This window comes from Corvus cornix, chromosome 4, assembly GCF_000738735.6.
Source record: "Corvus cornix cornix isolate S_Up_H32 chromosome 4, ASM73873v5, whole genome shotgun sequence".
NCBI lineage: Eukaryota > Metazoa > Chordata > Aves > Passeriformes > Corvidae > Corvus > Corvus cornix.
Window position 1 is genome coordinate 24,706,536 of NC_046334.1, and position 12,885 is coordinate 24,719,420.

Consider the following 12,885-nt stretch of genomic DNA (forward strand, 5'->3'; position numbering starts at 1 on the left):
TACTTAAGCCATAAGACTCTCTCCCTTCATACCATTCTTCCCATGGGGAAATTCTAAAATCCTACTTCTAAATATGCCTTGTGAGTTCGTTCTATGGACTAATGGTTCTATTTTCACTAAAATTTCAACAATTTCAGTCCACCAAAGATTTTTCTTATCATGAAGGCAAACGGTTTTCCACTTTCAGCTTGCCAGTGCAAAGAGGCAAGAGACAACTGTGAAGACAATTTTGGCAAAAACAAAAAAAACCTGAAATTTAAAGTTAGATTGATACATGCTTTCTCCAAAGACATGGAAATTTTGCCATTTTTAGCAGTTCTATTTAAAACAGGAACTGCAATGAGTATTTTAGGCTCCTGGATGCCTGCAGTCAGGGCTAGGGAAAAACACAGCTATTCATGTAAGCAGATGTCCCTCCCTATAAACCAGAAGGCATCACCTTGAGTATATTGTCTTGTGTTTTCAAATCATAGAAATAATTATGAGCAAATGTAAAATCCCAATTTTTCCAAGTTACAAACTAGAAATATTGCTGAGGTGTTCCTCTGTTGTATTCAGGCTTTTACTAATGCTCTTCTGTGTGTGAGGAGTTTCTGTATTTGCCAAGGAGGGTAATCAGCTTTCCCTGAACAATTTTTGTCAGTCTCCATCTCTATCAAGTGCCAAATGGAATGCAAGGTTAAAATGAAATTAAACACATGTTTACCATGGTCAGTATTAGAAAGGCAGTCATCTCTATACAACACACTTCTGTCTAATACACTATTGAGAAACTTGTTTCTGTGCTATTATTCATTAAAAGTGTCGAGTTGAGCAGCAACTACTGTACATGGCATCACAGAAGCCTTAAGTTTTACTGCACTCCCTAAAATCAGTGACATTCTAGAACTACACCAGGAGGATTCCCACAAAATACATTTTCCCCAAAAGCGTGACACATTTTTGTTCTGAGTAACTCAGAACTGGGCTGAGGAAGAGATTCACTTCATAAATATATGTTTCTTTCAATTTCCATTGTGGAGGGGAAAATAAACAAAGAATTCTTTAGCACATTGCCTTCTAACAAGAAATTTTTACATTATTCACAGGGAAGCAATTGGATGACTCGCACAGGATACTCCCTGCAGTTCTCTAATACAAATAGCTGTCTAAGTGCTAGATTCCACAATGCTTGATAACATCTTTGGAAGTGGTTCCACTCTTCTCCACGATGATACACGTCCTGTTTCTAGATTACGACCACACAATTAAAGCTCTCTTCCTGAGCCACTGCATGGCTGACCTATTTTCTATACAGACTTAGCTGAAACAATCAATGGGCATAGCCATGCATGAAGCGCAAGGCATAGCCAAACCATCCCAAGGGATGGTTCTGGACAGCTCTGTGTCCCATAGCCCCATGCAGGGATGCAAGTCCCCAGGCATTTTTCCTCTTGCCTTAGGGCAGAGGAAAAGTGGCCTTGTCACTCAAGTATCGACAGCACAGCATTGTGTTCACAGGCAGATACATATGCACAGGAAGTACAGACAGGGGCTCTCACGAAAGAAATACCCTCTCAGAAATACCACGTAAGGTCACAGCTTGGTTATCATCTGGGCTTAGTGCGCTCCCTGTAAGGAATTACCCTCCTGGGGTTGACTTGCAGGAAGGGGCTGGTTTGAATGCTTCTACTAGCAGGGCACTGTTCTCTTGGAGCAGCTACTTCGAGTGTGAATAGTGAATATGCAAGAAGAAAATCAATTCACAAATTGACATTAAGTAATACAAAGGAACTAATTTAAAGAGTCAGAGCAGTAAAATCAAGAAGAATGTGTACCACAATACTGCCAAGTTCAAGTAGCTGGGAGGGTGCTTAAAAGTAGCAGTGAAGGTTTGAACCATGGAAGGGGGTATTTGAATCAAATGAGAATGTCAGTTAAAATACAACTAAATCTCAATTAAATCTGAAAGCAGTAATATTCTTAGCAAGGGCACCTATTCCACTTAACAAAACTATCATTTAATAGGAAATATGAATGAAAAACAAGTGGAAGTGAATATCACAAAATACTGTGCTCTGATAGGGTGGGATTCTCTCAAAGACTGAAGGCCTGTGTAGGCCCTAAAGCTCACAGAGGTGCTTGGGGTCTGAATCAAGGAACAGGACTTGGTGAGGTCTCTCTGTGGTGAAGTAAAATTAATCCCTAGAGATGATACTTTCTCTGACTTAGGTCATGAAGCAGCAGAACAACTGAGAACAGTGAAACGTGCACTCCTACAAAAAGGGAGAAGATGTCAGTTTGCTCTAGACACCACATGTACAAAAACATGTGTGGTGAGCCACTTCCTAGCACTGACCTGCCATCACCCAAGTAGGACAACCAAAAAAATGGAAGAACAGCATATTACCAAATGAGCTGCAGTCAATACCTACGGTACAAGTAAAAGTCTTAATTACAGATATTAACACGTTTTTTTTTCAATTGTCTCAAAGCAGGTGAATCTATAAACAAAAACCTTACAGAAAATCTGCTGTTTCTAGCAAAGTTTGCTGCCTTTATTAGAAAAAATTAATTTGTTGTTTACACCATAGCTAGAAGCCTTAGTCAATTTAACCACATGCTTAAATCCTATTGTAATTTTAAAATTAAATAGATACTAACATTCTGCCCTGAACAGTGTTGCTTTCTTAAACAAAAACCTATGCCCTGAACTGACTTAAAAATATATTATGTTTAATGATAAACTTGAATCTCTACTTGTCATACAACTATTCATGCAAAACATGCTGAATATACATCATCCATACATCATACAGCCATATCTCAAAAGGTGAAGACAAGCTAGAAAGAATATTCAAAATAATGTCAAATATAAGATTTGGCCTAATTTAATATCAAATGCTAAAAATCTTAATTGAAATGGTAAACATCTACATAAATGCAGTAAATTTTAAAAGACATGTAGACAATAAAGGTCTTTAAAAAGTAAATAAAAAAGTACAAAATGTGCAAGGAATTGCAGCAAAAAAACTCTAATGGCAGCTCTCCAATGGCTCAAACTTCATTTGCTAATAAAATGTGCAAGCTGAAACGTAATGATTACAACATTATAACAAAATACTTCAAATTATGTCCTGTAGTTTCCAAAAACTCTTTTAAAATAATATTTCTTTTTACCTATACTAAACTTTTCTTAAATGAATAAGGTTTTATAAAGAAAAATTAAAACCTGTTGCTAGTCTACAAAGTAGCTACAAAATACAGCCAGTACCTCCTAACACATATTTCCTTGTCGATAATTTAGGACATTGCATATGCTTGCTTAGCCTCCTGAGGGGCTTGATTTTTAGTTTTTGAGGATTTTTTAAAGTACAATAAAATTTACAGTAGTTTTTGTTGAACAAGTCTTTCCAATTAAAAGGAAAATAGCTGTGTTTGCCATAAACTCGCTCTTGGCTTCTTGGATTGCTTATTTTGAGTCTCGGTTGGTTTTTTTTAGAATTTTAAACAGATGGCATTCATACTCAAAATAACAGTGATATTTTATCTTTTAGGGCATGACATAACCAGGTTTTGACTGCTACTGATATTTGGAATATTAGATTTTATTATCAACTCTTACTTATGTTTTCATTTCACTATGGGATCTGTTTTGAAACAGACTGTCACAGAAGGCTAAGGACAGATTTTTTAAAGAAAGCATTAATCGCAATAAGACAAATATACACAACCTTAGCACTTACTTTTATGGACACTAACTTTGACTTCTCATTTTCAGTGTTTCATCAAAAACTTGATTAATTTAAGTGAGTACTCAGCAAGTGAGCCAATGGGAGAGAGGAGGTGAGACTTTGGTCAGACATTTTATTGACATCAAATAAGGGTAAAAAAACCACTGTAGAACTAAATTCCTTACCTTCTCCTCCAATGTTTGCCTCCTGATCTTTCATTGTCATGACTCATAATAGCTGCAAGTAACATATTTCCACAGGAAAAGAAGTACAACCAGGAAATCTCAATATGTGCTTTCCTTCTTTCTCCTTCCATACTTTTCCTGCCTACTTTGGATGAACATGATTTCAGCAAATGTTTTTTTTTTTTGAGAATGGGGAGCACAAATTTTTTATATCAATGCTACAGTACTCCTCATGCTTCCTTACAATCACCTGGTTCATTTAAGGTTCTTGCTACTGGCAAAGTGAGGAGAACAGTCATCAGAACGTATGGCCATATATAGCACCCCAAAGCAACACAATCCAAGCAAGAAACGTCTCTACAATTCTCCTCCCTACAAAGAGAACATTTGTAACACATTTAAACACATTCTCTGGATGCTTGAATTGCTTATCTTCTCTGATTAATTATGTAAAATAGTCTGTTACAGGAATCTCTTCCAGTACAGGCTGTCACCACCTTTTGTTCCTGACCCTAGAAAAGTAATAGAACCATTTATATGATTTAAAGTGTATGTTTCCTTATGACTACGTTTTGTAGTTTGGAAACAAATCACCTTAATTCTAACAACAAGAAAAGGGAGTGGCTCCACTGGGAGTTTTGTCTTACAAAAAATTCTAAGATTAGACCACTTCCAAGTAAGTAAAACACTTTGTTCTATTTATACAAATATAATTAAACTCTTACACTTGCTATGAAAAATTCCTCTGTTACGTTTTTCTGTAGCTCTGTATTCTCAGACTACATACTGGAAAATCTAAGTGAATAAAAATTTCTGTTTTCCTACTAGTATTCCAAATAGTAAATGTCTGACCATTTGTCTTTAGACCAACCTACATGCAGCACAGTGTAACCTGTAGTCCAGTGGAAGTGAAAAGCCCAAATACAGCATTACAGACACACTGCATCCTTGCTTATGACTTTTTCCTGTTAAATCATCCTTTGAACTTAGAAAGCCTTCTTACTACATCTAGAGAATAAGTAACCAGCTCTGAAAATAGAGCCATTTTAGAAGCAGCATTAGATCAAGCTTGAGACAGGACATAAGATGTATATAAAACATATAAAAGCACTCCTTTATATATGAGAGAAGAGCTTTTCAAGCATCTCATGATTATAGATAGGGATGATTTTATAAAGAGAATACTAAATGTAGGCTAGTAATGGTCACTGAGCTTTAGCCACAGAAACAACTCTATTCACTCAAAAAAGGGGATTACAAGCCTAAAGTCTTGATAAAATGGAAAGAAGAGGGGAGCTAAGAAAATTGACTGAAAAACTGCTAATCATCATGAATGCAACACAGGTTGGGGGTACATTTATTCTTCCTAGGAAGAAGAAATAATTGGAATAGCAGATGCAGAGATGAAGTTATTGTTAGAGCATCAAGTATGTGATGAAATGTATCAGGTTTGTGTCTAATTCATGAGGTGGAATAATACAAATTGCTTTGAAAACCGAGTAAGAAACCTTACCTAAGCATAACGCAGTAGCAGCAGCCTGAATGGGTTGAATTAGCTTGACGGGTACCAGCGGTTTGTGAATTCTTAGAAAGCCTCACAATGCACAAAGGCCGCCGGAGTAGCCCTCGTGGCTGGAGCCCTGAGCGGGCTCCCCGAGCGCTTCCAGCCCCGAACCGAGCCTGTTTCGCTCACGCCCATATCTGGCTCGGGGCACGGCGCGAACGGGGCTCGGGGAGCTGAGGGGAGAGGGCTTCCCGCGCCCCCCCGCCCGCTCCCGGGGCTCAGCACCGATCACCGCCCGGCCGGAGAGAGCCCCGGCCCCGGTCCCGGCCCCGGCCGCGCCCCGAGCGCCCCGCGGCCACGGCCGGGCGCCCCGTCCCAGCGCTGTCCAGGGTCCCCGCCGCCCCTCGCCGCGCCCCGGGCGCCGCTCGCTCCCTCCCTCCCTCCCTGCCTGCCTGCCTCCGTCACTCACCATGGCGCGGGGTGCCCGCGGCCGCAGCCCCGCCGAGGGGCTCTGGGCAGGCGCCGCTGCCGCTCCCCGGCGCCGCCAAGGTGTATTTGGGGAGCGGGCGCGGCGCGGCGGCGGCGGGGCCCGGCGGGAGGGGCCTTCCCGCGGGCCCAATCAGGGCGGCGGCGGGGCGGGGGCGGTGGCCGGGGGCGGTGCGATGGCCCCGCCGGGCCGGCCCGGGCCGGGTAGAGCCGCGCACGCCCCGCCGAGCGCGGCCGGCGCGGAGCGGCCCCTGCGCGGGAACTGGCGGAGGCGCGGGGCGCCGGGGGCTGCCGGCGGGACACGGGCTCCCCGATAGCCCCGGGCCCGCCAGTGCCCTCTCGCCTTGCGGCACCGCACGCTTTAGATGTGGAGAAATGTCAGTCTGCGCAGTCGGGAGCTTCTGTCTGCGGCTTCCGCGCGAGTAGGAACCTGTGTCATCGGGGGCAAGGCGCTGTAGTTACTGACGTCCTTTGCATAGAAGTATCCTTCGACATACCCTTCTGTTTGGAAACGTGTGCTGCCATATTTGTTTTATTCGCATTTTCTCTACCACGGCTTTGATTTACTTGTTGCTAGTGTTATTCCGCACAATATGTGATATATACCTTTTTAACTGTAGCCTTGGAGTGCTACTATTTAACCTCATAGTTAAGCAATGAACGAAGAGGAGCACCGTTCCAGATAAGCACAGAAAAAACCGAAGCATTTACACAACGTCAGCATATCAGGTGGCCAACTTCAATTTAGAACACAAATTCATAAAACTCTCCTTGTAGAGTTGGCTTGGTCTGAAATCATGTTCCTAATTCTTGCATGACACCAGAATGATAAGTCCACAAATTTTAAATCATTACCAAAGCATTTTCATGGTATTTTCACTGGATGAAACCAATGGATAATTTGGAAGCCCTGGATAATAAATAGTTTTGTTGGGCTTGGGCAATTAACAGTGACTGAGTTCACAATAGGAACAGTTGCCTTATCGAGTCACATGGAAGCAAACAGAAGATTTCACCAGGAAAAATAGCTCTTGTAAGCTGAATGATGAGTTTGGAGGAGCACCATACCTACACAGCAGGAGAAAAAGGGGTGTTGTTTCTTGTGGCTCACTCGATGTTGTACCTTAACAAGCTTGTGTGGAAGCGAGTGTCAAAATCAACCAAAACAAAAGTAGCACATCTCCAACTGGGTTTGAACAGACCAGCTTTACACAAGAGAGGGTACCAAACTCAAGGTTTTGTTGCCTCCCTGACTGTCAGAACTGAAAGATGGTTTAATAAATATATCTGCTTCACACCATGCTTCCCTGCCTGCCGTGTTAAAAGAAGAGAAATCCATCAGCTAAAGTGATTAATTCCTCCAACCACCAGTTAGACAACTGAAAATAATCTGCCAAAGCCCAATTTGTTGCCGTTTCTGAAGTTATTGACAAGCAATATGAAATTTAATTGATAAATAGCAAAGGACATTGTGTACCTCATAAAATTACTGTATTAATAGATAATGCATTGATGCAGTGTCTTGCCTTCAAAAACAAAAATTAGTCTCAAGGCAAGGCATGGCCCTGCTAATGTTTGCCCTCATTTGCAAACTACCCTAATTCTTGCTTTTCAGTCTCACTTTTCTTGCCTCAGGGAACCAGACATTTCTGTAAAAAAAAAAGTAGAAACAGCTTCTGAGCAACTGATATAAGTGAATTCCATTATCAGGTTTCTGTACCAAAAGGAGTAAGAGCTTCTGTTTCGCAGAGAATTCCTATTCCAGGATGTGCCGTGCAGATTTAGATATGATGATTACTGCAGTGTAAACCTGCTGTGACCAGTGTGACAAATGAATGCTGGACAAGAATGGTGAATTTGGACGTTTGGTGAGGAACTGAATCATCAGCACCCAAAGGTCTCCCATAGTTCTAGGAAAGCCACTCTTCATCCCTGTCACAACAATTGTTTTGTGTGTACTAGTAATGGCTTGCAAACTTGCACCAAATAAAAAAAAAGGACATGCTCATGAATAGGATCTTTGCAGTGAATATTTGAAAGGAGAAAATAATATTTCAAGTTATATTAATTGAAATGTTAACACGAGGCAATATTCATTTTACTTTATCCATTGAAAAGTTAGTTCTCCAAACAAAATTAGAACAGATGAATTCCTTCCATAAGATTCATAAGATCCTACAAATACCAAAAAAGATATCACGTTTTATTTAAGAAACACTTATGTCACACTTAAAAATGGCTACATTTTCTTAATTTTCTTCTATGAAATAAAGTTCTTTTTTTTGACCAGTAAGATGGAAAGATTGTATTATATGTAATGGTACTAAGATATATGTATAATCAAATATAAGGGCATGATAATTCAGAGCATAATTAACACTCCTAAACTGCCATTTACTGGCATCTGCTGTATTTAATTCAAGTTCTCAAATCAGATGTCTTCAAAGAAGCACCTCTGAAATGCATCATCTCCCCCATGGCAACTGAAATTTCTGAAAATACAGAAATACTGTGGTGCTGAGCAGCTGATGGCTCAGCCTGGATGGCTTCAGGCACCAGCACTGTGGAACTGGGGATGCTGGCAGATAACAGAATGGCAGAAAGAATGAGGTTGGAAGTTACCTCTGGACTTGAGCTAGTCCAACCCTGCTGCTCAAAGCAAGGTCAACTAGAACACATTGTTCAGTGTGGTGTCCAGCCAGATTTCTAGGGTCTTCAAGGGTGAAGACTCCACAACATCTTTAAACATCACATTGCAGTGTTTGACAACCTTCACAGCAAAAAACCCATTATTTTCCTGTACTTAAATGGAATTTCCTGTGTTTCAGTTTGTAAAATACACATCCTCCTGTCTTCACAGGATGCCACTGGGAAAAGCCCAGCTCCCTATTCTTTTCTCTTCCATTAGATATTTATACACGTGGATAAGATCTCCAGAAGCCTCCTCTTCTTTCGTCTGAACAGTCACAGCTGTCTCCTTCTCTCCTCGTACATCAGATGCTGCTGTCCCTAAACCATTTTAGCAGCACTTTGCTGCACTTGCTGCAGTAAGTCCATGTGTCTCTCTTGTACTGGGGAGAGGAGGTGCACACAACACAGAAAGGTGACAGTCACCTGATCCATGGCACTGGTAATCAAATTGGGGTTTACACAACAGGAAATGAAAATTAATCTTCAAGATGGATGAAAATTTGAAACACTTAAAAAACTTTGCATGATTCACTGTGCCTTTTTAAGAGCCTTCTAAGATCAATCTGAGTGCCAAAAGGTGTGATGCCAGCTGAAGAGTTAATTAATTTTGCACTCTCTAAAATACATCTGAACTGAGATTAACTGTGGGGTTTTGATACCTATGCCACCTTTTTAGTATTCTTTTATTGATTCACTTGTTCTTGCTATAGGAAGTTGAAAACACTGTGGAAAACATACAACCACTGATGTGTCTAAAGGCATCAAATGGATTTCTTACAAAATTACATCAAATTCAGAAGAGGTTTCAGTGATTTATCCACATCTAGCCCAATATGTCCCTGTCTGGACATTCTCTCAGTTAGAAATCACTCTTATTTAAGGCTCATAAATTCCTTCCTCAGGAATATGTCTCATGCTGTTTGAAAATATATCAAAAGGGTATCAATATTAGATGTTTTACCTTCAGTCTTTTTCACTGAAAATCTCCCTTTTAAAATAGCACCTGTTATTTTTTCACAGCTACTCAGCCATGATCAGTCAGATCTGAGTATTTACCAGGATTAATGTCTATGTTTTCAACAAAGAAAGTTTTGCACAGTTTCAAGTCTACCTTGAAGAAGGTTTTCTTTCAATGAATTAATAAAAGCCCAGGTTCCCTATTCTTTCATGGGCTTCATACACCTGCAAGCAAGCTGTCCTTGCACAACACAAGCTTTCTGAGGATCAAAAGGATTTTTGTTTCTGTTGCAAGTTTTCTTAGTAAACTGCTGTTTCCTGGAGGCAGATTAGATTTACTATGTGTGCTCTGACATGATGTCTGCATCTTGTACAGAAATACAATTTTGTGAAGTTCTCATGGTGAATTACCATGGAGAGTCACAGGAATGTTGCAAAGGTTGTAACAGCAGTGACATAAATAGGATTCTCGGTTTTCATTTTCACTGGAAGATAGAGGCAGTCAGACTTCCTGTGGAAACATCTTCCAGTTGGATTTGCTTTCTTGCCCAACATTCTTACTTTTAGTTGAAAGATGGGTGTAATGCTTGTTTGTACTGATCAAGTATTAATAACTCTTTTTAGGCAAGGAAGCAGTGAAATTCGGCCAGATGATAAAATTATTTCATTTACGAAGTCATATTTAGGAAACTATTAACTTTAAATAAAAGTTCCATCTTGGGTAATTGAAAAATCTTTGCATCCTCCTCTAATTTAAATTGTTATGGCATCCTTCCTGTCCTGAGTGAGTTGTTATGAAATCTTTGTCCTGTGTAGTACTAAACATTGGCTATGCTTATGATGTGTGATCCTGAATAGCTTTTCGGTTCCCTGCTGCAGGTGCATGCCCTAACAACACCCTGACTTTGTCATGGACAAGCTCTGAAAATGGATTCTTTCCCACTGTGGCTTGATTTCCATTAAAGGAAGCCTCAGCAGGCAGGCAGGCAGGCAGGCAGGCAGGCTGGCTGCAGAAAAGCAGCTGCAGAGTGCTTCGAAAGGGAGCACGGAGCTCAGGGAATTAGGAGTGCAGGGAGCAAACATCATGAAATGCATGCATGCTGCAACAAGTTTTAGCCTTTTTCACATTTTATAATCAGATTAGTGAATTGATTCATGTAGGTGTAAGAATTCAAAGCTTGCAAAAGTTTTGGTATTTCGTCATAAAAAAAGCTCACCTTTGGGAAAGGTTTGATTTATATACTGAAGTCCACTGCTGTGGACATTCTTTGCTACCCCTTCTTCATAGTCTCAGAATATGAGCTTAATTCAGCTGTTAAAATGATGTGAGAAGAACAAAACCTGTGCACAAGTTGGCAATCACATTTGAGGCATTCAAATTATATGCTGTTTTAGCAATATTGAAAATAAGATCAAGTATTATTCTTATACATAAAAGTAGTCCTCATTCAATGTTTCAGACTCTGATCTTCTAAAGTAGATAAGTTTTGTAATTATATGATTATAAAAATTCCTCATTTGCTTTTTGTTAAGAAGATTCTGTTTGCATTGTGTTAAGTACGATGGAATCCAGACATTTTTTACTTGCTTGGATGCTATGAGAGGACAAATATATGCTAAAATCCTAGTTCCTATACATAATGTCTCTTGATTTTCTATAGAAATAATTGCTCATGAAAATATTCTTGAATAAATTCATGAACTTTCTCTTTTAGATACTGTTACGCAAACATCTGGTTCTATCCTTGATTTTGTGGGGCACTATTGTGAGTAGTTAAAGGGACATTATTCTGGAAATCCTTTTGTGTCAAAAGAAAGTGAAATACAGTACTGAATTGTCATGACTGAGAAAGCAAGAACATCATTTGCAATTAAAATTAGTTTGACATCAATTTTGCAAGTGTTGGTTTTTATAGATAAATATTTCTCTTTTGTTCTAATTACTTACCATGGCAAATGCTTACAGACTCTACTGTAGGTAAGGGTTTCTTCTTTTCGGTTTTTATTCCTGGATCATTTTGGTTTGCAACTTCTTAGCATGGTTCATACAGAGTTAAAATATAATGGGCTACTTACAGAACAAAGGTACTATCATCATCAGAATCTAGCTCTCAGCAATTGTTACTGAATTCTGGAAATTCTGAACAGGCTCATCATACTGCAAAGAACTTATTGGAGTTGGCTTTGTAATTCATCATGAAAAAAGCCTGCAACACCCCACCCCGCCCTATTAAACTGTATTGTTTAAGTTTAGTAAATGCAAAGAAATACTGAGCTAAAGTGACTTCATTTACCTCAAGTCATCTAGTCAGAGAAATCATGGCTAGATAATGAAAACCTACCTCAAAATTCATAGGGAGAAAAAAAATCAGTCTTTTTTCGTCTTGGGTTTTTCAGTTTTAGAGGAAAAAATAGAAAAATACCGAAGGAGGAACCTCTTTCTTGCATGACTTCTCATGTGGACTACACACATGCAGGAACTTCAATTTTCTTCTCCGGGAGCCCTCAAATAAATGCAAACTGCACTATCAAGGAGTTTCCTATATTTTTTTATTCCTCCTGCCTGACAGATCTTTCTTTTTTTCCCTTTTTCCTTCCCTGGTCCTCACCCCCATTCTTTTTTCCATTCCTTTTTTTTTCTGCTTGTACTTCCCAACAATAGTGCAGGCTACTGTCAGGTAGCTTTCCTCTTCTTTTACTGCTTCTTAATTTCCTTCTGCCTTAATTCTGGTAAGGAATAAAAAATTTATTGTGGGGAGAGAGAAATGGACTGGCTTACAGAGAACTGACAAAGGAGCTGCTCCTCCTGCCTCTCTCCATGGCAGAAGTAGAGCACTTCTTATGAAATAACATCAGGAAAGAGATATTCCAATAATCTTTGTGAAGCCCAGTGCATTGTGTCAGCTGAGCACTGATGGTGAAAGAACAACCACATATTACCCAGCTGAAGACTGAATATAGATGAAAGTGTATTATCACTTGAATTTGACATATTAAGCATATTTAGCATTGATTTCTCACAAAATAAAATGTTGATTTCTCACTGCCTCCCCCCCCCCAAATATATATATCTTTTCCTCATTCTAAAACTTCCTAAAGTAATTTTTTTCCACTTCTTGGTAAAAACCTTCTATTTTATATTAAATGTGAACATTTGTCATTATCCCTTCACCTCACACTTGTATTCATAACAAAGAATTAGTTCCTTGCAGAGCATATTGTCCTATAATGAGCCTGACACTCCTTTTGTTCTGTAGACCTTTCCATGGAATAAGTCTATGAGTAGATTCTTTGTATAAAATCAGTACAAAGTAGCATGCTCTCAGTTTTGAATAACTAAATATGATAA

General features: G+C 39.6%; 1 protein-coding gene across 2 annotated transcripts in view; it reads right to left on the minus strand.

Moving 5' to 3' along the window:
- GUCY1A1 (guanylate cyclase 1 soluble subunit alpha 1) overlaps window positions 1–5,970 on the minus strand; it is a 37,610-nt gene extending 31,640 nt beyond the window's left edge. Inside the window, exon 1 of one of the 2 annotated variants that reach the window (XM_039551116.1) lies at window positions 5,872–5,970. The gene's annotated coding sequence lies outside the window, so the exon portion shown is untranslated. Of the gene's footprint in view, window positions 1–5,411; window positions 5,434–5,871 lie in introns of those variants that run through there. The other variant, XM_010411835.4, reaches the window with a different exon arrangement.
- Between the last annotated feature and the right edge of the window lie 6,915 nt (window positions 5,971–12,885).